General features: G+C 47.9%; 1 protein-coding gene across 4 annotated transcripts in view; it reads right to left on the bottom strand.

Annotated features, from left to right (window-relative positions):
* The window catches only part of LOC140387410 (membrane progestin receptor gamma-B-like), a 162,209-nt gene that overhangs the window by 72,621 nt on the left and 65,804 nt on the right, over positions 1 to 23,784 (bottom strand). The window lies entirely within an intron of this gene.

Below are 23,784 nucleotides of genomic sequence, written 5' to 3'. Positions count from 1 at the left end.
GATTTATGTTCAGTACCACTTATCATCGGAAGCTGTTGTATAACACTCCTAATGTTTAGTTCCATTTAGGTCATCTGCACAGGTGTAGAATCACCTGTCAACGCTCAATCAATTGTTTTACATTATTCCACAGTTATGAAGCACCCCACTGTTCTTTCTTGTTTTTGAGCAGACAAAATAACAGAGGAACTGTTGTAATTAGGCGTGAAACAAATAATTACAAATTGCCTATTTTTATCTCTCACTTAAGGAAAATTCCACATAATCCTTAGGAAAGTGTAAACTTTTCTCAGCAATACCCAATACAATTGCGACCTCATTATTTTAAACTTGGGTTTCCAGTTGGCCCTCACTATTAACCCTATTTACCTACAATGAACTTTCTAACAATAATAATAATCTTTATTAGTGTCACATTAACACTGCAATGACGTTACTGTGAAAAGCCCCTGGAAAAGGACACAACCTGAAATGAGTGCTGTAATCACAAATAGTAATTTCTACAAAAGCAACTTGTGTTTTTGTAACTCCTTTCATGTAATATTAAAACTTCCAAGGGTTCCGCAGGAAGTTATGAAATTTATCACGGAGCCACATGAGTAATTAAGATAGGTGGCTCAAAGTTGGATCACGAGGTAGGTTTTAAGAAGCGTCTGGAAAGGGGGAAAAGAGAGCTGGTTTAGAAAGGGAATTCTAGAGCTTAGGGTCTACAGCTGGTTTAGAAAAGGAATTCCAGAGCTTAGGATCTAGAATTGGTTTAGAAAGGGAACCCCAGAGCTTAGGATCTCGAGCTGATTTAGAAAGGGAATCCCAGAGCTTAGGATCTCGAGCTGATTTAGAAAGGAAATCCCAGAGCTTAGGATCTAGAGCTGGTTTAGAAAGGGAACCCCAGAGCTTAGGATCTAGAGCTGATTTAGAAAGGGAATCCCAGAGCTTAGGATCTAGAACTGGTTTAGAAAGGAAATCCCAGAGCTTAGGATCTAGAACTGGTTTAGAAAGGAAACCCCAGAGCTTAGGATCTAGAATTGGTTTAGAAAGGGAACCCCAGAGCTTAGGATCTAGAGCTGATTTAGAAAGTGAATCCCAGTGCTTAGGGTCTAGAACTGGTTTAGAAAGGGTATCCCAGAGTTTAGGATCTAGAGCTGGTTTAGAAAGAAATTGTTGTAATAACCCATCTGGTTCCTTTCAAGAAGAAAATCCACTGTCATTATCTGATCTGTCTGGCCTACATGTGACCCCGAGATCCACAATGTAAATTGGCTCTTGACTGCCTCGCAAGCCACTTGGTTCAAAGGGCAATTAGGGGTGGGCAACAAATGCTGACCCTGCCAGCAACGCCCACATCTTAGAAAGAAAGAAGAAAGAAAAGGTCATTTGAGGGCCCGGCCACCATTAATGAAGTGATTACAATTGGAGATATTCAAGAGACCAGACTTTGAACGCTTTGATCAACCTCGTCGCCAATTTTTTCTGATCTGGGAATGCAATAACAGAACATTGAAAGGCATTTCCTTCGTCACGGAAACTCTATTACTGTGAAACTGGATACATCTCCTCCAATTCCACTGTACAATTTTCCACTTTGATTATCCACCATTTAGCTTAACAACCTTCCAATAATACGTTTTAGGCCTGTGGCAGGTTCTGTGACTGAGTCACATGCATTTTCTTGGCTCTTCTTTGCATTTGGGTCTCTGGAATGATATTATCGCAGTCATTGTTTAACGTTGTTTCAATGTCATTGCCGTAATTTGCTTACTGGTCTCAGTTAGTTGAGTTTCAGGTATGTAATGGCTCCAGCCTAAATTCCACAAATGATCAGTGGAAAACAGGTTTGACACTTTAAGTGGCCGTCTTGTTGCAGAGCCTGCTCTACCAGAGGTCTTATCCATTCTGTATCTTGTTTCTAAAGAAAGTGAATTGCGCCCCCTTGCCCTCCCCCCACCCCCGTCCCACTCCCCCATTCTGTGTTTGCATGTGTTCAGTTCACCAGCAGCCCCTCCCCTGGATACTGCAATCCAGGTCAATCTCGAGTGAACAAACACACTCTAACATTACATTTGCCACAAGCAGATAATAAGGTGCATTCTTCGTGCACGTATTCAACGCTCGCTCAATTAACCTTTCATTACGTGTGAGCCCAAGCAATGAATATCGGCGGGCTATTCAACCATGGGAAGACCCTGTCCCCACCTGGCTCCCGCATGCACACTTTCCAGCAGAGGTCACTGTAAAGCAGGCATTTTCAAAGCGGGGGTCGCGACCCGCGGATGGGTGTCGGGAGGGTTGCAGAGCCGTCCGTCGCGGCGTTCTCGATCGCGTGAATCCGCACACAACAGCTGCAGCAGCCGGATTTTAACAATGCCGGCTGTGAGCGACTTTAAAATGACGGCCGTGACCAGATAAAAAATGCGGGCGCACTGCGCATACATGCCCGCTCATCGGTGCGCATGCGCAGAACCAAGCGACACACACTGCCTCTTCCTGACATCAGTGCGCTGACCCAGGAGAAGATTTTTCTTGAAGTTCAATGCAATCTTCCTGACTGAAGCGATGCAGAGAGCAGGTCACGCGCCCCGAACGCTGACGTCACGTACTTTGGCCGTGATTGCGAGTCCTCCATTTTGTCAGCAGCAAACAACTAAATGAGGACCAAGAAGGCTCACCTCTCGCATTAAAGGCAAGAGAAAATGGTGGGCCGCGAATGTCGGCCGGCGTGGGTCATGACGGTCGGCCGGCGTGGATCCCAAAAGTTGGCCGGTTGATAAAAATGGGTCCCCGGAAAAAAAGTTTGAAAAACACGATAAGCAGGAGGTTCCGAAGGGATTTGAACCTTTCTTACCCAGGTCTGCTTGAGTGCAATTGTAGCACCTTCACTCTTTTCTTTAGTTACAGAAGAGGGTGAGAAGTTTTTTTTAAAAATTCATTGATGGGATGTAGGCATCGGTGGCTGGGTCCATATGTATTCACCACAATTCTGTAAGTTTTAAAGTGCGGTTGGACAAGGATAAGAGTGGTCCTAGGGTGAATGTGCTAAATTGGGGGAAGGCTCATTATAACAATATTAGGCGGGAACTGAAGAACAGAGATTGGGGGCGGATGTTTGAGGGTAAATCAACATCTGACATGTGGGAGGCTTTCAAATGTCAGTTGAAAGGAATTCAGGACCGGCATGTTCCTGTGAGGAAGAAAGATAAATACGGCAAATTTCGTGGTCCTTGGATAACGAGAGATATTGTAGGCCTCGTCAAAAGGGCAGCACGGTAGCATTGTGGATAGCACAATTGCTTCACAGCTACAGGGTCCCAGGTTCGGTTCCGGCTTGGGTCACTGTCTGTGCGGTGTCTGCACATCCTCCCCGTGTGTGCGTGGGTTTCCTCCGGGTGCTCCGATTTCCTCCCACAGTCCAAAGATGTGCAGGTTAGGTGGATTGGCCATGATAAATTGCCCTTAGTGTCCAAAACTGCCCTTAGTGTTGGGTGGGGTTACTGGGTTATGGGGATAGGGTGGAGGTGTTGACCTTGTGTAGGGTGCTCTTTCCAAGAGCCGGTGCAGACTCGATGGGCTGAATGGCCTCCTTCTGCACTGTAAATTCTATGATTCTATGAAAAAGAAAAAGGAGGCATTTGTCAGGGATAGAAGGCTGGGAACAGATGAAGCCTGTGTGTAATATAAGGAAAGTAGGAAGAAACTTAAGCAAGGAGTCAGGAGGGCTAAAAGGGGGTCACAAAAAGTCATTGGCAAATAGGGTTTAGGAAAACCCCAAGACTTTATACACATACATAAAAAGCAAGAGGGTAGCCAGGGAAAGGGTTGGCCCACTGAAGGACAGGGGAAGGAATCTATGTGTTGAGCCAGAGGAAATGGGCGAGGTACGAAATGAATACTTTGCATCAGTATTCACCAAAGAGAAGGAATTGGTGGATGTTGAGTCTGGAGAAGGGTGTGTAGATAGGCTGGGTCACATTGAGATCCAAAAAGACGAGGTGTTGGGAGTCTTGAAAAATATTACGGTAGATAAGTCCCCAGGGTCTGATGGGATCTACCCCAGAATACTGAAGGAAGCAAGAGAGGAAATTGCTGAGGCCTTGACAGAAATCTTTGGATCCTCACTGTCTTCAGGTGATGTCCTGGAGGACTGGAGAATAGCCAATATTGTTCCTTTGTTTAAGAAGGGTAGCAAGGATAATCCAGGGAACTACAGGCTGGTGAGCCTTACATCAGTGGTAGGGATATTACTGGAGAGAATTCTTCGAGACAGGATCTACTCCCATTTGGAAGCAAGTGGACGTATTAGCGAGAGGCAGCACGGTTTTGTGAAGGGGAGGTTGTGTCTCACTAACTTGATAGAGTTTTTCGAGGAGGTCACAAAAATGATTGATGCAGGTAGGGCAATGGATATTATCTATATGGACTTCAGTAAGGCCTTTGACTAGGTCCCTCATGCAGACTGGTACAAAAGGTGAAGTCACACGGGATCAGAGGTGAGCTGGCAAGATGGGTACAGAACTAGCTAGGTCATAGAACAGTACGAAGTCTTACAACACCAGATTAGTAAGTTGTAAGACTTCGTACTGTGCTCACCCCAGTCCAACGCCGGCATCTCCACATCATAGGTCATAGAAGGCAGAGGGTAGCAATGGAAGGGTGCTTTTCAGATTGGAGGGCTGTGACTAGTGGTGTTCGGCAGGGTTCAGTGCTAGGACCTTTGCTGTTCATAGTATATATAAATGATTTGGAGGAAAATGTAACTGGTCTGATTAGTAAGTTTGCGGACGACACAATGATTGGTGGAATTGCAGATAGCGATGAGGATTGTCAGAGGATACAGCAGGATTTAGATCGTCTGGAGACTTGGGCGGAGAGATGGCAGATGGAGTTTAATCCAGACAAATGTGAGGTAATGCATTTTGGAAGGTCTAATACAGGTAGGGAATATACAGTGAATGGTAGAACCCTCAAGAGTATTGTCAGTCAGAGAGATCTAGGTGTACAGGTCCACAGGTCACTGAAAGGGGCAACACAGGTGGAGAAGGTAGTCAAGAAAGCATACGGCATGCTTGCCATCATTGGCCGGGGCATTGAGTAAAAGAATTGGCAAGTTATGTTGCAGTTGTATAGAACCTTAGTGAGGCCACACTTGGAGTATAGTGTTCAATTCTGGTTGCCACACTACCAGAAGGATGTGGAGGCTTTAGCGAGGGCGCAGAAGAGATTTACTGGGATGTTGCCTGGTATGGAGGGCATTAGCTATGAGGACCGGTTGAATAAACTCGGTTTGTTCTCACTGGAATGACAGAGGTTGAGGGGCGACCTGATAGAGGTCTACAAAACTATGAGGGGCATAGACAAGGTGGATTGTCAGAGACCTTTTCCCAGGGTAGAGGGGTCAATTACTAGGGGGCATAGGTTTAAGGTGAGAGGGGCAAGGTTTAGAGTAGATGTACGAGGCAAGTTTTTTTTTTTTTACACAGAGCGTAGTGGGTGCCTGGAACTCGCTACCGGCGGAGGTGGTGGAAGCAGGGACAATAGTGATGTTTAAGGGGCATCTTGACAAATACATGAATAAGATGGGAATAGAGGGATACGGACCCCGTAAGTGTAGAAGATTTTAGTTTAGACGGGCAGCATGGTCAGTGTAGGCTTGGAGGGCCGAAGGGCCTGTTCCTGTGCTGTACTTTTCTTTGTTCTTTGTTCTTGTATTGCCCATCCTTATCCCCTTCATTTCAGAGGGCATTTGAGAGTCAACTACATTGTTGGAGTCACATGTAGGTCAGACCAGTTAAGGATGGCAGATTTCCTTCCCTGGAGGACATTAGTGAACCCAGATGGGTTTTTATGACAATCGAAAATGGTTTCATGGTGATCATTAGGCTTTCAATTCCAGATTTTTATTAAATTCGAATTCCCCATCTGCCGTGGTGGGATTCATACCTGGATCATCAGATCTTTTCCTGGCTCTCTGGATTACCAATCTAGTGGCAATACCTCAGCACCAGAACCTCTCATATCATTGTTTCAAGTCTTGTCTGAATTGTAATGGCAGAGATTCCTCTTTTAGCACGAGTCCTGGGGCACTGATTGACACACTTTAAAACAAGTGGAGGGAAGGCAGCACAGTGGTGCAGTGGTTAGCACTGCTGCCTCACGGCGCCGAGGTCCCAGGTTCGATTCCGGCTCTGGGTCACTGTCCGTGTGGAGTTTGCACATTCTCCCCGTGTTTGCGAGGGTTTCGCCCCCACAACCCAAAGATGTGCAGGGTTGGTGGGTTGGCCACGCTAAATTGCCCCTTAAATTGGAAAGAATGAATTGGGTACTCTAAATTTATATTAAAAAAAACAAGTGAAGGGGGCACTCGATAGAATGCATATCTTTGCCACACTGTGTTGCAAACGGAATTTTTCTCATGAAGAATTTCCATCTCACCAAGGAGGCTGCTGACCAATCCACATCCAACAAACTGCTCTGAAAATTCTGCTCACATTTTTATCACCTGTGACAAATTCCAACACAGCAGCTGAGATTATCCACAACATTCTACGTAAAACAATCCACATTATTTTTTTTAAACTGTCAATTCACCCTATTGACCACCGTTGACACACCCTTAAAATAATTCCAGGGTCCGGATCCAGATCTGCCTCTTTGCCAAATCCTCATCAGTTCTTCCTTGGGCCATTCCCTATTTGTGCACCAAGGTTCATTGAAATCCATCCATTTGTTTTTGAGATATATTGTTTACAGACCAACAGTGGTGAAAACATTACCTCTATCCATCATCAGTGGTGAAGGGCACTCAACCAACATCACTGGTCATTATCACATTGCTGTCTGATGGATCTTGCTGTGCACAAATGGGCTTCAGGGATACCCCAAATTACAATAGTGACCTCTTCAAAAACACTTCACAGGTCTTAAAGTGCTCTGAGACATCCTGATGTTGTGAAAAGTGTTCTCTAATAGCAACACAACTTGCGTGCATATAGCACTTGTAATGTAGTAAAATGTCTCAAGTTGCTTCACAGGAGCATTATCAACCAACATTTGATACCAAGCCATGTGACGGAATATTAGGAAAGGTGACCCAAAAGTTTGGTCAAGATGGTAGGTTTTAAGGGGCGTCTTATAGGAGGGGCAAGGGGTAGAGCGGTGGAGAGGTTTTGAGGCAAATTCCAGAGTTTAGTGCTGAGAGACTTCCTTTCTCAAAGTCACCTTCGCACTGGCCCGTAAGTGGTTGGAATCATAGGAGAAAGGTATCTGTCCTCCACTTGCGCCACTTCCTCTGCCAAACTGGCTTGTAGAAATCACAGCTGGTTTCACAATGGAAACTCTGAGCTGGCTCACCTTCTCCTGAAATCTTAAATAAACAAGGGCTTATGTAAACAAACATTTTAGCTCAATCAATCAGAAAAAAATCCACAATTCTTCTGTACAACATTCAGCTGGCTCTGAGGTCACCTTTCTCCAATCATTTTTCTGAGATCTGGGTGTTGCCATTAATTTATAGCGCATTCCTGGTGGTCCTTCCAAAGGTGCTGGCGGGGGGGGGGGGGGGGGGGGGGGCTTCTCCATGAAGCCTTATGGCGAGGCTACCCCCCAATGTGCTGTTTGTGAGAAAGTTCCAAGATTTTGACCCAGCAACGATGAAGGAATGGGGATTTCAGACTAAGTCAGGTCGATGTGTGTGTGTGACTCAGTGGGGAACGTGGAGGTGATGGTGATTTGCTAGATGATGGGGTGGGCTTGCGAAGTGCTGCTGAAGAAACCCCCAGGCATTGAGTGGGTGGGCCGGGTTTGTGGGGCCAGCTGGTCTATTCCTGCCTGTCATTTTCGTATGCTCATATCTAAGTGGGATATTAATGGAGAAAGGTTTTGCCATCTGTCCTGATTTGAACCGAAAGGTCTGATGTAGCAGGTTGCCATTAATTTTCATCCTTGAAAGCGGGTAGCTGAATTCTGGTTTTCAATCACCGTGTCTAAGCCATCAATGTGCACCCCCACTAGTGGTGTATTCCTGGCTCTGTCTGCAGTTCCATATGAGCTCTGCGATATAGAGAGATCTGGGTGTTCTGGTACATGAATCACAAACATTTAGTGTGCAGGTCCAGCAAATGATTAGGAAGACACTTGTGATGTTGTTGTTTATTAAAAGTGGGAATCTTTTGCGGTTATAATAATAATAATAATCTTTATTAGTGTCACAAGTAGGCTTACATTAACACTGCAATGAATTTACTGTGAAAAGCCCCTAGTCGCCACACTCCGGCGCCTGTTCGGGTACAAGGAGGGAGAGTTCAGAATGTCCAATTCACCTAACAAGCACGTCTTTCGGAACATGTGGGAGGAAACCGGAGCCCCCGGAGGAAACCCACGCAGACACGGGGAGAACGTGCAGACTCCGCACAGACAGTGACCCAAGCGGGATTCGAACCCGGGTCCCTGGCGCTGTGAAGCAACATTGCTAACCACTGTGCTGTACAGTGCATTGATGAGACCACATCTGGAGTATTGTGTATCGTTTGGTCTCCTTATACAAGACAGGATATAACTGCATTAGAAGCAGTTCAGAGAAGGTTCACTCGACTAATTTCTGGGATGGGGGGATTATCACATGAGGAAAGGTTGGATGAGTTGTGCCTTTACCCATTGCAGCTTAGAAGAATTAGAAGGGGGTCTGATTGGAACATACAAGATCCTAAGAGATGGATGCGGAAAAGATGTTTCTCTTGAGGAAGAGACTAGAACCAGGGGACACAGTTTAAAAATAATATGCCTCCCATTTAAAATGAAGATGAGGAGAATTTGCTTCTCTCAGATGGTCATGAGTCTATGGAACTCTCTTCCGCAGAGGGTGGTAGAGGCAGGGTCGTTGAATATTTTAAGGCAGAAGTATAATAACCGCTCATTGTCACAAGTAGGCTTCAATGAAGTTACTGTGAAAACCCCTAGTCGCCACATTCCGGCGCCTGTTCGGGGAGGCTGGTACGGGAATAGCTTTTCTTCTAACAATGTAGTTTGTTGGGCGGGGGGGGGGGGGTTAGGTCAGGAAAGCGGAGTTGAGGCCACAATCAGATCCACCCTGATCTTATTGGATGGCGGAGCAGGCTCGAAGGGGAGAATAGCTTATCCCTGCTCCGATTTTGTATGTTCTGACATGCAGGGTCACATGGAAAGTGAAGGGGCGTGCACTTTCAGAAAACTAATATGTGCTCAATGGCTTCCTCCTATACTGCACCCGTTCTATGATAAGTGAGGAGAATCAGAACCTGGCTCTCCATTGACAACACTGATCGCTGAGCTGACCCATACTTGCCATTTGGAGGTTGTAATGAGTGCTCGTTTCTCCCTCTTTCCAAATGGACTGAAAAGGTCTTTGAGGTTTTCCCTCCTCTTTTGCCTGCTCCTTGCCCAGACCAGTGAAAACGCAACAACGTCCCTTGTGATCTCTGAATATGCCCATCATAATGGTTGTTCCACCATAAAGAAGCTCACTTCTGTACACCTCATCAAGAGGCTACCAGCAGAAAATCAGAAATTCCAAAGATCCTCACCCAACACAAGGTCGATTACCCAATGTGGGCAGCGATTGGGCTGCTATGTAAGCAAGCAGTGTTTACTTCATCCCTTTACCACTGCCATTTGGTCACCATGGATCAGACAGGTGCAACTCAACTATGAATCACACCTTAAGACAAACATGTTTACTTCATAAGATAATTGTGAAAGACGCAGCCCCTTTAAGTGGTGCCGACTGGCAAATAGAGCCTCTGAAATGCTAATCCAGCGCAGGCAGATTTTTCAATGCGTTGTTTTTCTTTGCCTCTCAGTTTTTCCCCTTCTCTTATCACCGTGCAAGTTAAGCTGCTAATGCTTCGCAGCTCCCACAGCTCCTCATTCTGCCAATGCTGGCATGGTGGGACATATCAACAGACTTGTGCCTGGCTGCATGTCAGTAGGGTACTGGAGCATACCATCCAGTTTGAGATTCCTGGCCCTTGCAGACGTCTCCACGCTTCCTTCCTCTCCCACGTGACAATGAAAGGCAATTGGCAAAATGGGACACTTTGCGCACGACCCAAATAAAGCAGACAGGCTACCCGGTAATCCCTGTCCAATCACCACAACCACCCCCCCCCGCACCCCCCCTCATGCCTAGTGGGAAGGCCGAGTGCTGGCAATATCAGCCACTGTATCAGAACAGTGGGAAACACTTCATTACTCAGTACAACTGCTTGTGAGAGGCTTCATGTCAAACAACAGGCGATGACTTCCAAACATAGAACTTGCATGAGATAATGAATATTACGGTGCCACGGTTAAAGGGGGGAAATAGCTTCAATTTCTGAGTTTACAAAAGCTAATAATTCTCTTGCCAGTTATCTTCCCACCTCGTCTGACTCTGGCTTGGAGAGGGGTTGACAGGATGTCGCTGCCCACCTAGTGGTCAGTCTTCCAGTGTGATCCTGCACAGTTGGGATTGGCAGGCTGTCCCACCGCAGACGGTAGGGAGCACTCAATCATGATCGGAAAAAGAGTTGAGACCAGCTCCCTCATCTTGGACCAGAGAGTGAGCACTGGAACCTGTACTGAGGCTCAGTTATTCAGTCTCATTCTTGCTGCATAAATGTATCTAACCAGATGACTGAAGGGCGACCTACTGGAGGTCTCCAGAATTATGAAGGAGTTTGACTGGGCAGGCAGAAATGGGCCGGGATTCTCCAATCATCCCGTGGCCAAGTTCTGACGCCGACGTGAAAAGCGGTGCTGACCACCACAGTCAGGAATGGTCCCCTTCCTAGGGGGCTAGGTTGGCGTCGGAGTGGTCGCCGTAGCTCCAGCCTGTGTGGAACGACCGGCGTGAGTTCGCGCATGCGCGCTACGGCCGGCATGATTCCGCGCATACAGGTGTGATTCCGCGCATTCGCGTGGGTTCCCATCTCCACGCTGGCCCCCAGGCAATATGGCGGAGCCTTCCAGGGGCCCGGCGCGGAGGAACATAGGCCCCAACGGAACCAGCCCACCCGCCGATCGGTAGGGCCCGATCGCAGGCCAGGCCACCGTGGCGGCCGCCCTCCGGAGTCGGATCACCAACCCCCCCCCACTGAAAGGTGGAGAAAGAGGTAGAGAGTTTAGAAAAATAATTTCAGATTTTATGTTATCAACAGCCGAATATATGGGTGGCAATGGTGCAGCAATTAAAATTAGAGATGCAGAAGAGGCCAGAATTGGGGGGGGGGCACACAGAAATGCTTTGGGTTGTAGGGCTGGTGGGTTCTCTGCAGAGAAGGAGATAAGGAATGTGTTTCCTAGGTTCAGGTCGAGTCTGGGCACCGCATACTCTGATTGACAGATGTCGTTCAGCTTTTTCATCCTCATAGTGAGAGTGCTGGGTTGCTCCAGAAGCTCAACACCTCCTCACAACACTCAGCAACCTCTCAAAGCCTTCACATGCAATGGATTACTAATGAAGTGCAGTCACTGATGTTGGGCGGGATTCTCTGGCCTCCCCACAGGGCGCGTTTCTAGGCGGTGGGAGGTGGCCTGCTGTTGGTCGGCAGCGGGATCTTCTGGTCCCTGTGACATTATCATAAATGTAAGAACTGCAAGGGTTAATGAAATGTCTAGATCAGCCACTAGAGGGAGTTAATGTTACAAGTATATAAGACTTTGATGCTGAGCCTTGTGGGGAGAGAAGTGAAGGAGATAGCTAGAGTACAGACTGAAGGAAAGATAGTGTGAGTGAGAGCAGATCATAGTTTATAATAGTGTGGAGATTAGTTGTAGATGAGTGTAGACGATATGTTAATTACCAATTGTGTATTATATAGGAGTAAGCGTCGAATCCAATTAAGTAGTGCTAATAAATTTATAGCTTTGCTCAAGTTAAAGCTATTTTGTGGTCTTTGTGGACATTATGCCAACCATCCGCTACTGTCAACGGGATTTCCTATTGAATCCACTCTACACCGCTGGGGAACAGGCATTTCCTGACAGGCCTGTTCTATTTCTCAAGAAATTCCTGTTTAATCAGCGCTCAGCCGTATTTCTATATTCGTCTCCACTCATGTTGTCAAACTGACTTCATAGTCCACATGTAGTACAGTCAAATTCTTTCAAGAAATTATGCCAGTAAAGTCTAATTTTCTCGGGAACATTTTTTCCTCTCTCGTGGCCAGAGTCAAGCTTTCCGACCCAAATATTCACTGACTCCGAAAGAGATAAATTGGTCTTGCGGAGGTTTCTATAAGGGGTGCTCTTGTGTTCTAATGACTTTCCATGTAAATTTTGAATGCAGGCATGTTTTGGATGCCATGTTGTTTCTGATTGTGAATGCTACCAAGAAAGTCTCTGTCATGATATTCAAGTGAACATCACAGCACATACATACATACATAATGATGGACAGATCAACGGACCAATTAGTACTGAGATGCTGAGATGGATGTGTGGGAGTGACGAGACGGGACAAAATCAGGAACCAGCACATCAGTGACAATTGTGGCAGCATCGAAGAAAATAGCTGGGAAGGGATTTAAATAGCATTGTCACTCGCTGCGGAGAGAGAGAGGAAATGTGGTGAGTGGTGGAGATGTGGCTGCGAGGAAGAAGAGGAATGCCACAGACCAGATGGGAAGATGCGGTGGCGAGAAACTTAAACGCACTGGGGTTGGAAGAGGAACAGGTGACTTCACTGGAATGAAATGAAATGAAAATCGCTTATTGTCACAAGTAGGCTTCAAATGAAGTTACTGTGAAAAGCCCCTCGTCGCCACATTCCGGCGCCTGTTCGGGGAGGCTGGTACGGGAATTGAACCATGCTACTGGCCTGCCTTGGTCTGCTTTAAAAGCCAGCTATTTAGCCCAGTGTGCTAAACCAGCCCCTATGGAAACCAAACCTAGGAGATGGAGGGTGGTGATTGACCAGAACTGTGGTAACCCCAACTAAAATGGCAAAGCCAAAAGAGGAAGCTGCTCGAAGTGTAAAAGTGATCCCCTACAGTGCAGACTTTGTTTGCACTGAGTGCTGAATTTGGTGCATTTGATTGCGATAGTGAGAGTTTAGTGACTGAGGGAGTGCCGAATTTGGGTGCATTTGAGTGCTATAGCGAGAGTTTGGTGACTGAGAGAGTTAGGTGAGGAGGGAGTAAGGTGCTCCTTTCATTTCAATTTCCTACATTTCCTCAAAGAGCGTGAAGGGAGCCGTGAGTTTGCAGAGAGTGCAGCTGACTGGGAGCAGAGTTGGAGGGCGGAGGTCCAGTTGGTCCACAGGGCAGCTATATTCTGTAAGGTAAGAGGGGATGGAGGCTAGTCCAGTTGCATGCTCCTCCTGTAGGATGTGGGTGGTGAGGGATACCACCGGTGTCCCCGCTGACTGTACCTGCGGGAAGTGCACCCAACTCCAGCTCCTCAAAGCCCGTGTTAGGGAATTGGAGCTGAAGCTGGATGAACTTCGGATCATCCGGGAGGCAGAGGGGGTTATAGAGAAGAGTTACAGGGAGGTAACCACACCCAAGGTACAGGACAAGAGTAGCTGGGTTACAGTCAGGGGAAAGAAAACAAACAGGCAGACAGTGCAGGGATCCCTCGTGGCCGTTCCCCTTCACAACAAGTATACCGTTTTGGATGCTGTTTGGGGGGGGGGGGGGTGACCTACTGGGCGAAGGCCCTAGCGGCCAGGTCTCTGGCACTGAGTCTGGCTCTGGGGCTCAGAAAGGGAAGGGGGGGAAATAGAAAAGCAATAGTAGTAGGAGATTCAATGGTTAGGGGAATAGATAGGAGATTCTGTGGTCGCGAGCGAGACTCCCGGAAGGTATGTTGCCTCCCAGGTGCCAGGGCCAGGGATGTCTCGGATTGTGTCTTCAGGATCCTTAAGGGGGAGGGGGAGCAGCCAGAAGTCGTGGTGCACATTGGTACCAACGACGTAGGTAGGAAAAGGGGTGTGGAGGTAATAAATGAGTTTAGGGACTTAGGCTGTAAGTTAAAAGCCAGGACAGACCGAGTTGTCATCTCTGGTTAGTTGCCGGTGCCACGTGATAGCGAGGCTAGGAATAGGGAGAGAGTGCAGCTGAACACGTGGCAGCAGGAATGGTGTAGGAGGGAGGGCTTCAGGTATTTGGATAATTGGAGCGCATTCTGGAGAAGGTGGAACCTGTACAGGATGGGTTGCATCTGAACCAGAGGAGCACCAATATCCTGGGAGGAAGGTTTTCTAGTACTCTTCGGGAGGGTTTAAACTAATTTGGCAGAGGAATGGGAACCGGATTTGTAGTCCAGCAACTAAGGTAGCCAATATTCAGGACGCCAAAGCGTGTAGTGAGGCAGTGGGGAAGGGAACACTGATAAAGGAGAGGACTTGCAGGCACGGAGATGTGTTGAAGTGTGTATACTTCAACGCAAGAAGCATCAGGAATAAGGTGGGTGAACTTAAGGCATGGATCGGTACTTGGGACTACGATGTGGTGGCCATCACGGAAACTTGGATAGAAGAGGGTCAGAAATGGTTGTTGGAGGTCCCTGGTTATAGATGTTTCAATAAGATTAGGGAGGGTGGTAAAAGAGGTGGGGGGGGGGGGTGGCTTTGTTAATTAGAGATAGTATAACAGCTGCAGAAAGGCAGTTTGAGGAGTATCTGCCTACTGAGGTAGTATGGGTTGAAGTCAGAAATAGGAAAGGAGCAGTCACCTTGTTAGGAGTTTTCTATAGGCCCCCCAATAGTAGCAGAGATGTGGAGGAACAGATTGGGAAACAGATTTTGGAAAGGTGCAGAAGTCACAGGGTAGTAGTCATGGGTGACTTCAACTTCCCAAACATTGAGTGGAAACTCTTTCGATCAAATAGTTTGGATGGGGTGATGTTTGTGCAGTGTGTCCAGGAAGCCTTTCTAACACAGTATGTAGATTGTCCGACCAGAGGAGGGGCAATATTGGATTTGGTACTTGGTAATGAACCAGGGCAAGTGATAGATTTGTTAGTGGGGGAGCATTTTGGAGATAGTGACCACAATTCTGTGACTTTCACTTTAGTAATGGAGAGGGATAGGTGCATGCAACAGGGCAAGGTTTACAATTGGGGGAAGGGTAAATATGATGTTGTCAGACAAGAATTGAAGTGCATAAGTTGGGAACATAGGCTGTCAGGGAAGGACACAAGTGAAATGTGGAACTTGTTCGAGGAACAGATACTACGTGTCCTTGATATGCATGTCCCTGTCAGGCAGGGAAGAGATGGTCGAGTGAGGGAACCATGGTTGACAAGAGAGGTTGAATGTCTTGTTAAGAGGAAAAAGGAGACTTATGTAAGGCTGAGGAAACAAGGTTCAGACAGGGCGCTGGAGGGATACAAGATAGCCAGGAGGGAACTGAAGAAAGGGATTAGGAGAGCTAAGAGAGGGCATGAACAATCTTTGGCGGGTAGGATCAAAGAAAACCCCAAGGCTTTTTACACATATGTGAGAAATATGAGAATGACTAGAGCGAGGGTAGGTCCGATCAAGGACAGTAGCGGGAGATTGTGTATTGAGTCTGAAGAGATAGGAGAGGTCTTGAACGAGTACTTTTCTTCTGTATTTACAAATGAGAGGGGCCATATTGTTGGAGAGGACAGTGTGAAACAGACTGGTAAGCTCAAGGAAATACTTGTTAGGAAGGAAGATGTGTTGGGCATTTTGAAAAACTTGAGGATAGACAAGTCCCCTGGGCATGATGGGATATATCCAAGGATTCTATGGGAAGCAAGAGATAAAATTGCAGAGCCGTTGGCAATGATCCTTTCGTCCTCACTGTCAACAGGGGTGGTACCAGGGGATTGGAGAGTGGCAAATGTCGTGCCCCTGTTCAAAAAAGGGACTAGGGATAACCCTGGGAATTACAGGCCAGTTAGTCTTACTTCGGTGGTAGGCAAAGTAATGGAAAGGGTACTGAAGGATAGGATTTCTGAGCATCAGGAAAGACACTGCCTGATTAGGGATAGTCAGCACGGATTTGTGCGGGGTAGGTCTTGCCTTACAAGTCTTCATGAATTCTTTGAGGAGGTAACCAAGCATGTGGATGAAGGTAAAGCAGTGGATGTAGTGTACATGGATTTTAGTAAGGCATTTGATAAGGTTCCCCATGGTAGGCTTCTGCAGAAAGTAAGGAGGCATGGGATAGTGGGAAATTTGGCCAGTTGGATAACGAACTGGCTAACCGATAGAAGTCAGCGAGTGGTGGTGGATGGCAAATATTCAGCCTGGATCCCAGTTACCAGTGGCGTACCGCAGGGATCAGTTCTGGGTCCTCTGCTGTTTGTGATTTTCATTAATGACTTGGATGAGGGAGTTGAAGGGTGGGTCAGTAAATTTGCAGACGATACGAAGATTGGTGGAGTTGTGGATAGTGAGGAGGGCTGTTGTCGGCTGCAAAGAGACATAGATAGGATGCAGAGCTGGGCTGAGAAGTGGCAGATGGTGTTTAACCCTGAAAAGTGTGAGGTTGTCCATTTTGGAAGGACAAATATGAATGCGGAATACAGAGATAACGGTAGAGTTCTTGGCAATGTGGAGGAGCAGAGAGATCTTGGGGTCTATGTTCATCCATCTTTGAAAGTTGCCACTCAAGTGGATAGAGCTGTGAAGAAGGCCTATGGTGTGCTAGCGTTCATTAACAGAGGGATTGAATTTAAGAGCCGTGAGGTGATGATCCAGCTGTATAAAACTTTGATCAGGCCACATTTGGAGTACTGTGTACAGTTCTGGTCGCCTCATTTTAGGAAGGATGTGGAAGCTTTGGAAAAGGTGCAAAGGAGATTTACCAGGATGTTGCCTGGAATGGAGACTAGGTCTTACGAGGAAAGGTTGAGGGTGCTAGGCCTTTTCTCATTTGAACGGAAAAGGATGAGGGGCGACTTGATAGAGGTTTATCAGATGATCAGGGGAATAGATAGAGTAGACAGTCAGACTTTTTCCCCAGGTGGAACAAAGCATTACAAGGAGACATAAATTTAAGGTGAATGGTGGCAGATATAGGAGGGATATCAGAGGTAGGTTCTTTACCCAGAGAGTAGTGGGGGCATGGAATGCACTGCCTGTGGAAGTAGTTGAGTCGGAAACATTAGGGACCTTCAAGCAGCTATTGGATAGGTACATGGATTACGGTAGAATGATATAGTGTAGATTAATTTGTTCTTAAGGGCAGCACGGTAGCATTGTGGATAGCACAATTGCTTCACAGCTCCAGGTTCTCAAGTTCCTTTCCGGCTTGGGTCACTGTCTGTGCGGAGTCTGCACGTTCTCCCCGTGTGTGCGTGGGTTTCCTCCGGGTGCTCCGGTTTCCTCCCACAGTCCAAAGATGTGCAGGTTAGGTGGATTGGCCATGATCAATTGCCCTTAGTGTCCAAAATTGCCCTTAGTGTTGGGTGGGGGTGTTGACCTTGGGTAGGGTGCTCTTTCCAAGAGCCGGTGCAGACTCAATGGGCCGAATGGCCTCCTTCTGCACTGTAAATTCAATGATAATCTATGATTAATCTAGGACAAAGGTTCGGCACAACATCGTGGGCCGAAGGGCCTGTTCTGTGCTGTATTTTTCTATGTTCTATGAAGGACAGACAATGAAGTACTTTTTGAAGCATGGTTACTGTGGTAATGTTGGAACACACCCCTGCAATCTGGGAAAGACTAGGTTCAATCTCTGGTCTGGGCTAACATCAGATGGGCGAATGAGGGGGGCATTACTAGGGAAAGGGAATTTGCCCCAGAATTCTAAGATCACTATTCTTTGCTCATAAATTCAGAGTCCCTACACTGCGGAAGGAGGCCATTCAGCCCATCGAGTCTGCACCGACCCTCTGAAAGAGCACACCGAGGTCCATTCCCCTGCCCTATCCCCGTAACCCAGAATTGAACCCAAGTTCCTGGCGCTGTGAGGCAGCAGTGCTAGCCACTGTGCCACCGTGCCGTGAAAAGTTCAAGCGACTAGACATTGAATGATACTGGGATCTTGTTTTGCTGTAAAGCATTCCCACTGAATGACAGCCACATGAGAGAGCAACAAACAACTTTCCCCAACAAGAGGGCAGCACGGTGGTGCAGTGAGTTAGCAATGCTGCCTCACGGTGCCGAGGTCCCAGGTTCGATCCCCGTTCTGGGTCACTGTCCGTGTGGAGTTTGCACAGTCTCCCCATGTTTGCGTGGGTTTCACCCCCACAACCCAAAGATGTGCAGGCTAGGGGGATTGGCCACGCTAAATTGCCCCTTAATTGGAAGAAATTGATTGGGTACTCTAAATTTATATATATAAAAAAAGCTTTCCCCGACAAGAGCAGATGGAAAGCTTGGGAGTGGGAATGAAATGAAAAGCAGAATGATAACACTGTGCGTCAAATCAGGCATACGAACCATTTCTTTTTACATTTTTGAGCTTCATCTCCAGCGAACACAGACGTTAAAAAGAAGTTGATAAAGCCCATTCTTTAAACACCTGGGCAGGACGCCTGCACGTCTAGACTTCAGACTAAGAGCTTTAAAACTAGACGTTCCGAAATAAACCTCAATGGGCAGCGAGCAAACAGGAATACAAATCACCCCACACTGGACCCCAGGAAACATTCCGTTAAAGATTTGTGTGTTTAATGCATCTTTTGTAAAAACCTATTTATAGTTATGTTGGGATAGCGTGCAGGGGCAATGTCACTGATCCACTGTGATGTCATGAATATGTAAAATGTCATTTGCATTTCCAATATCCTCACTTCTGGCTGTAATGGTGATCACAAGGATTGATTATCCGACGTCAAGTAATCCCGTCTGACCTATTTCGCAAGCACAAACCTCGCCATGTCTTGGAATGCTACTTAATGAAGCTGTAGCCTCAGGGACCTCCAGCACAAAGAGAGGTTACAATGTCACTGCATTAACTAGGGTTACTTGGGATGGGCTGAAGTGGGTTGGGTTCAGTATTTACCTTTGTGGTGTGGTCACAAGAATGCAGAGAATGAAAGAAAGAATGTGCATTTATATAGAACTGTTCATAGGGCGGCATGGCAGCACAGTGGTTAGCACTGTTGCTTCAGAGCGCCAGGGTCCCGGGTTCGATTCCCGGCTTGGGTCACTGTCTGTGTGGAGTCTGCACGTTCTCGCCGTGACTGCGTGGATTTCCTCTGGGTGCTCCGGTTTCCTCCCACAACTCCCAAAAGACGTGCTGTTAGATAATTTGGACATTGTGGGCGGGATTCTCCACTCCCGCGCCAAAGTGCTCACACCATCGTGAACGCTGTCGAGGTTCACGATGGCGCGAAACGGCCCCTATCCCGACCGATTCAGGCCCCGACAATGGGCTAGGATCGGGGCCGTGTCATCGACACACGCCAGGCCTTGTCGCTGTGTAAAGGCGGCGCCGCATAGATGACGCGGCCGGCGCCGCATAACTGGCGTCACCCGCGCATGCGTGGTTGCCGTCCTCACTGAGTCTGCCCCGCAAGAAGATGGCGGACGGATCTTGCGGGGCAGCGGAAGGAAGGAGGTCCTCCTTCAGAGAGGACGGCCTGACGATCGGTGGGCACCAATCGCGGGCCATCCCACATTTGAGGTACACTCCAGTGCAGGATCCCCCCCCCCCCACCCGCAGGCTGCCCCCCAAGCGGTCCCGCGCTGTTCCCGACGGCAGCGACCAGGTGTGGACGGCGCCGGGGGGTACCCGCCGTTTTGGCCTGGCCGCTCGGCCTGAGAATAGCGGGGGTGCCGGAGAATCGCCATTTTGGGTGTCTCCGGTGATTCTCGGCCTGTGGCCCGCGGAATTCGACGTGGCCGTTCCTGCCGCTTGGGAGAATCGCGGGAGGGCGTCGGACCGGCGTCCCGGGAAATATTGGCGGCCCAGGCGATTCTCCCAACTGGCGCGGGAGTGGAGAATCTCGCCCTCTGACTTCTCCCTCTGTGTACCCGAACAGGCGCCGGAATGTGGCGACTGGGGGATTTCCGCAGTAACTTCATTGTAATGTTAATGCAAGCCTACTTGTGACACTATTATTACAACGTTAAGATGTCCCAAAGAACTTTACAGCCAATAAAGTATTTTTGAAATATAGCTACTCTTGTAATGTAGTACGTGCGGACACCAGCTTGCGCCCAGCAAGATCCCACTAAGTGGTCAGAAAATCTGCAAGGGCCAACTGGGCTTAATCGGATCATCCATGAGTTGGCAGTTCCAACAGTGCAGCACCCTCTCAGTGCTGTCCTGTTTTCGGGTGGCAGCCTGGACTTTGTGCCCAAGGTACAAGAGTGGGATTTGAGCCCATTCCATACATTTATCAACAAGGTCTTGTGGTGCAGTGGCTATCACTCCCAGCTCGGAGTCAGAAGCTCCGGGTTCCAGTCCCACCCCAGGACATGATGGGCAGCACGGTAGCACAAGTGGATAGCACGCTTCACAGCGCCAGGGACCCAGGTTCGATTCCCCGCTGGGTCACTGTCTGTGCGGAGTCTGCACGTTCTGCCCGTGTCTGCGTGGGTTTCCTCCGGGTGCTCCGGTTTCCTCCCACGGTCCAAAGACGTGCAGGTTATGTGGATTGGCCGTGCTAAATTGGCTTAAGTGACCAAAAATGGTTAGAAGGGGTTATTGGGTTACGGGGATAGGGTGGAAGTGAGGGCTTAAGTGGGTCGGTAAAGACTCGATGGCCCGAATGGCCTCCTTCTGCACTGTATGTTCTATGATGGCCGAGGAAAGTGTGTTCATGACATGGCCAAACTGGTTGTTTATCGACCTGCAAATCCTGCCAAACACGCCTTCGGCTGACGATAAGAGGAGTGATGAAGGAGCAGCACTCCGAAAGCTAGTGACTCCAAACAAACCTGTTGGACTTTAACCTGGGGCTGTATGACCTCTTACCCTGCCGACTAAATGTGGGAAGAGAAACAGCAACAACATATACTTATCAGTACCGTTTATTTATCAGCAGCTGATCCTGGTTTAGATTCAACCTTTACAGCCTTCCCAGTCTGAACTTTCAATTGACTGAAAAACAAATGCTGAGATAAAATGCGCTGACACACTGGAAGCAGTCTGTGTGGTACGCTGAGATTAGTACGCAGGGCTCATGGTATAATCACCGTTTTACAACATACTACACTTCCTCGGACTGGTATCCTAATTGGGCTGGAATAGTTCACAGCACTAAGAGCTGAGTTATCCCAATGGGGTAAAGAACGTCAATCAGTGTGGACCCATGATATACAAGCGGCCGGCCTGTTGCATTGGGGCCAAGTTGGACTTGTTGAGGGCCAGCAAAAGAAATGGCCCATCTTTTACGCTGCCTCTGACAGCAGCTTTCAGGATTACAAATATTTGTGCTCTTGGCACCGTTGCAGTTGAGGAGTTTGTCTCATTTATGTTGCGGAGGGATGGCAGGAGCAGGTGGACAGAGCAGAGCTGCCCATGTTATGCAAAGTGCAACCGATATATTTCTTCGAACGATGAAAACATTGGGGCAGCACAAGGCACATTCGTTAGCACTGCTACCTCTCAGCGCCAGGGCCACGGGTTCACTTCTGGCCTTGGGTCACCGTCTGTGCGGAGTTTGAATGTTCTCCCTCTGTCTGCGTGAGTTTCCTCCGGGTGCTCCGGTTTCCTCCCACATTCCTAAGATATGCAGGTTAGGTGGACTGGCTCTGATAAATTGCCCCTTAGTGTCCAGGGATCTACAGCTTAGGTTACAGGGAGAGGGCGGGGGTGTGGGCCCACTTTCAGAGTGTCGGTGCAGACCCGATGGCCCGAATGGCCTCTTTTTGCACTGTAGGGAATCTATGGTTCTAACTACAGGGGGCTCAGATCTTTGCTAGAACCGTGGACCTTCCAGGTCGGGGTGGCTTATTATGCCTCACCTGCAAACCGGTATACACAGCTCCTTGTTATTTCATCCAAGTCAATGAAAACTAGTCAATTCCTGTTGGTTTCAGCGAAACCTGCCTCTCAAACTACATCAGGACATGTCTCAGAGCAAAATTAACCTCAGAATGTGGCGGAGGAAGAGCTTAAAGGGTCAAACACAGTTTCTCCTGGGCAACAGAATAGCGCACTGTACATTGCACGGTATCATTCATAGACATAGACATAGAACATACAGTGCAGAAGGAGGCCACTCGGCCCATCGAGTCTGCACCAACCCACTTAAGCCCTCGCTTCCACCTTATCCCCATAGCCCAATAACCCCTCCTAACCTTTTTGGGCAATTTATCATGGCCAATCCACCTAACTTGCACATCTTTGGACTGTGGGAGGAAACCAGAGCACCCGGAGGAAACCCACGCAGACACGGAGAGAACGTGCAGACTCCGCACAGACGGTGACCCAGCGGGGAATCAAACCTGGGACTCTGGCACTGTGAAGCCACAGTGCTAGCCACATGTGCTACCGTACTGCCATTCCTTATGAAACACTGTGCCCTAACTTACTGTGAACATGCTGAAATGTGGCTATTAATTTATAGCAAGGCAGGTTGATGAATGTTATGTGGGAGAAAACACTGGTCCCCATTGGGATAACATAAATCAACGTCAACAACAACTTACATTTAGATAGCGCCTTACTCATTGTGTGACATGGGCAGCATGGTAGCACAGTAGCACAAGTGATTAGCACCGTGGCTTCAGTCCCAGGGTCCCAGTTCGATTCCCGCTTGGGTCACTGTCTGTGCGGAGTTTGCACGTTCTCCCCGTGTCATCGTGGGTTTCCTCCGGGTGCTCCGGTTTCCTCCCACAGTCCAAAGACGTGCAGGTTAGGTGGATTGGCTGTAATAAATTGCCCTTAGTGCCCCCCCCAAAAAAAAAAGTTTACGGGGATAGGGTGGAAGTAAGAGCTTAAGTGGGTCGGTGCAGACTCGATGGGCCGAATGGCCTCCTTCTGCACTGTAAGTTCTATGTATGTTCTATGTTTTAATTACATCGCACGATGCTTAGAACCAGGAATGAAAATTGGTATTGAGCCAAAGAAACAATTGCCAAAGGAGTAAGAATTTGGACAGGTAACCAAAGGTTTCATCAAGGAGAGAGTGGCAGAGAGGTTTGGGGAAGGAATGCCAGAACTTAGGACCCAGACCGTGAAAGGCATATCCACCATTGGTGGGCCAAAGGGAGTGGGCGGTGCTCAAAGGAGCCAGAGTTGGGTGAACGCGGAGTTCGCGGAAGACTGTAGGGCAGTTTCAGTGATGGGATCGGATGCACCCGCATGGAGATTTGAACTCGAGGATGAGAATTTTTAAAAATTTTAAAACTGGGAGCCACTTGTCGGTCAGTGAACACTGACACTGATGGTTGGAGGGGACTGGATATGAGGTCGGACACCAAAGAGTTACAGATTGATCAATTAATTTGAAGAGGTCGTCAAACCAATGTCTGTTTTGCTCTCCACAGATGTTGCCTGAATTGCTGAATAATTTCCCTTTTTAATTCGGGCATGGTTGGCCCTAAGTCAACACACGTCCCAGTAAATACTTCTGGGAAAATGTTAGGTGTTCACTGACATTGAAGCTAACTCTTACTGTGAGGCAGTAAGGTATATTCTCCTCCAGTGATGGCACTTTGCAAACACAGTTCAATCCAACATCAATACAAAGCCAGTGTATAAGCTAATCTCAGGAAAAGAACAGGGGCTGGATTCTCCCAAATTGGGACTATGCCCCCACGTTGGCGTAAAAATGCTGGCGTTTCACTTTGAAGATTCCTGTGAAAAAGTGGAGCCGATTCAATGACCTGCAGGGGGCTAGCAGTGACCCAGGGTGATTCAGGCAGCTTTAGCCGCGGGTGGGGGCCCCCGCACTTCC

This window comes from Scyliorhinus torazame, chromosome 12 (genome assembly GCF_047496885.1).
Source record: "Scyliorhinus torazame isolate Kashiwa2021f chromosome 12, sScyTor2.1, whole genome shotgun sequence".
NCBI lineage: Eukaryota > Metazoa > Chordata > Chondrichthyes > Carcharhiniformes > Scyliorhinidae > Scyliorhinus > Scyliorhinus torazame.
This window is presented reverse-complemented; position numbering and strand designations above follow the sequence as displayed.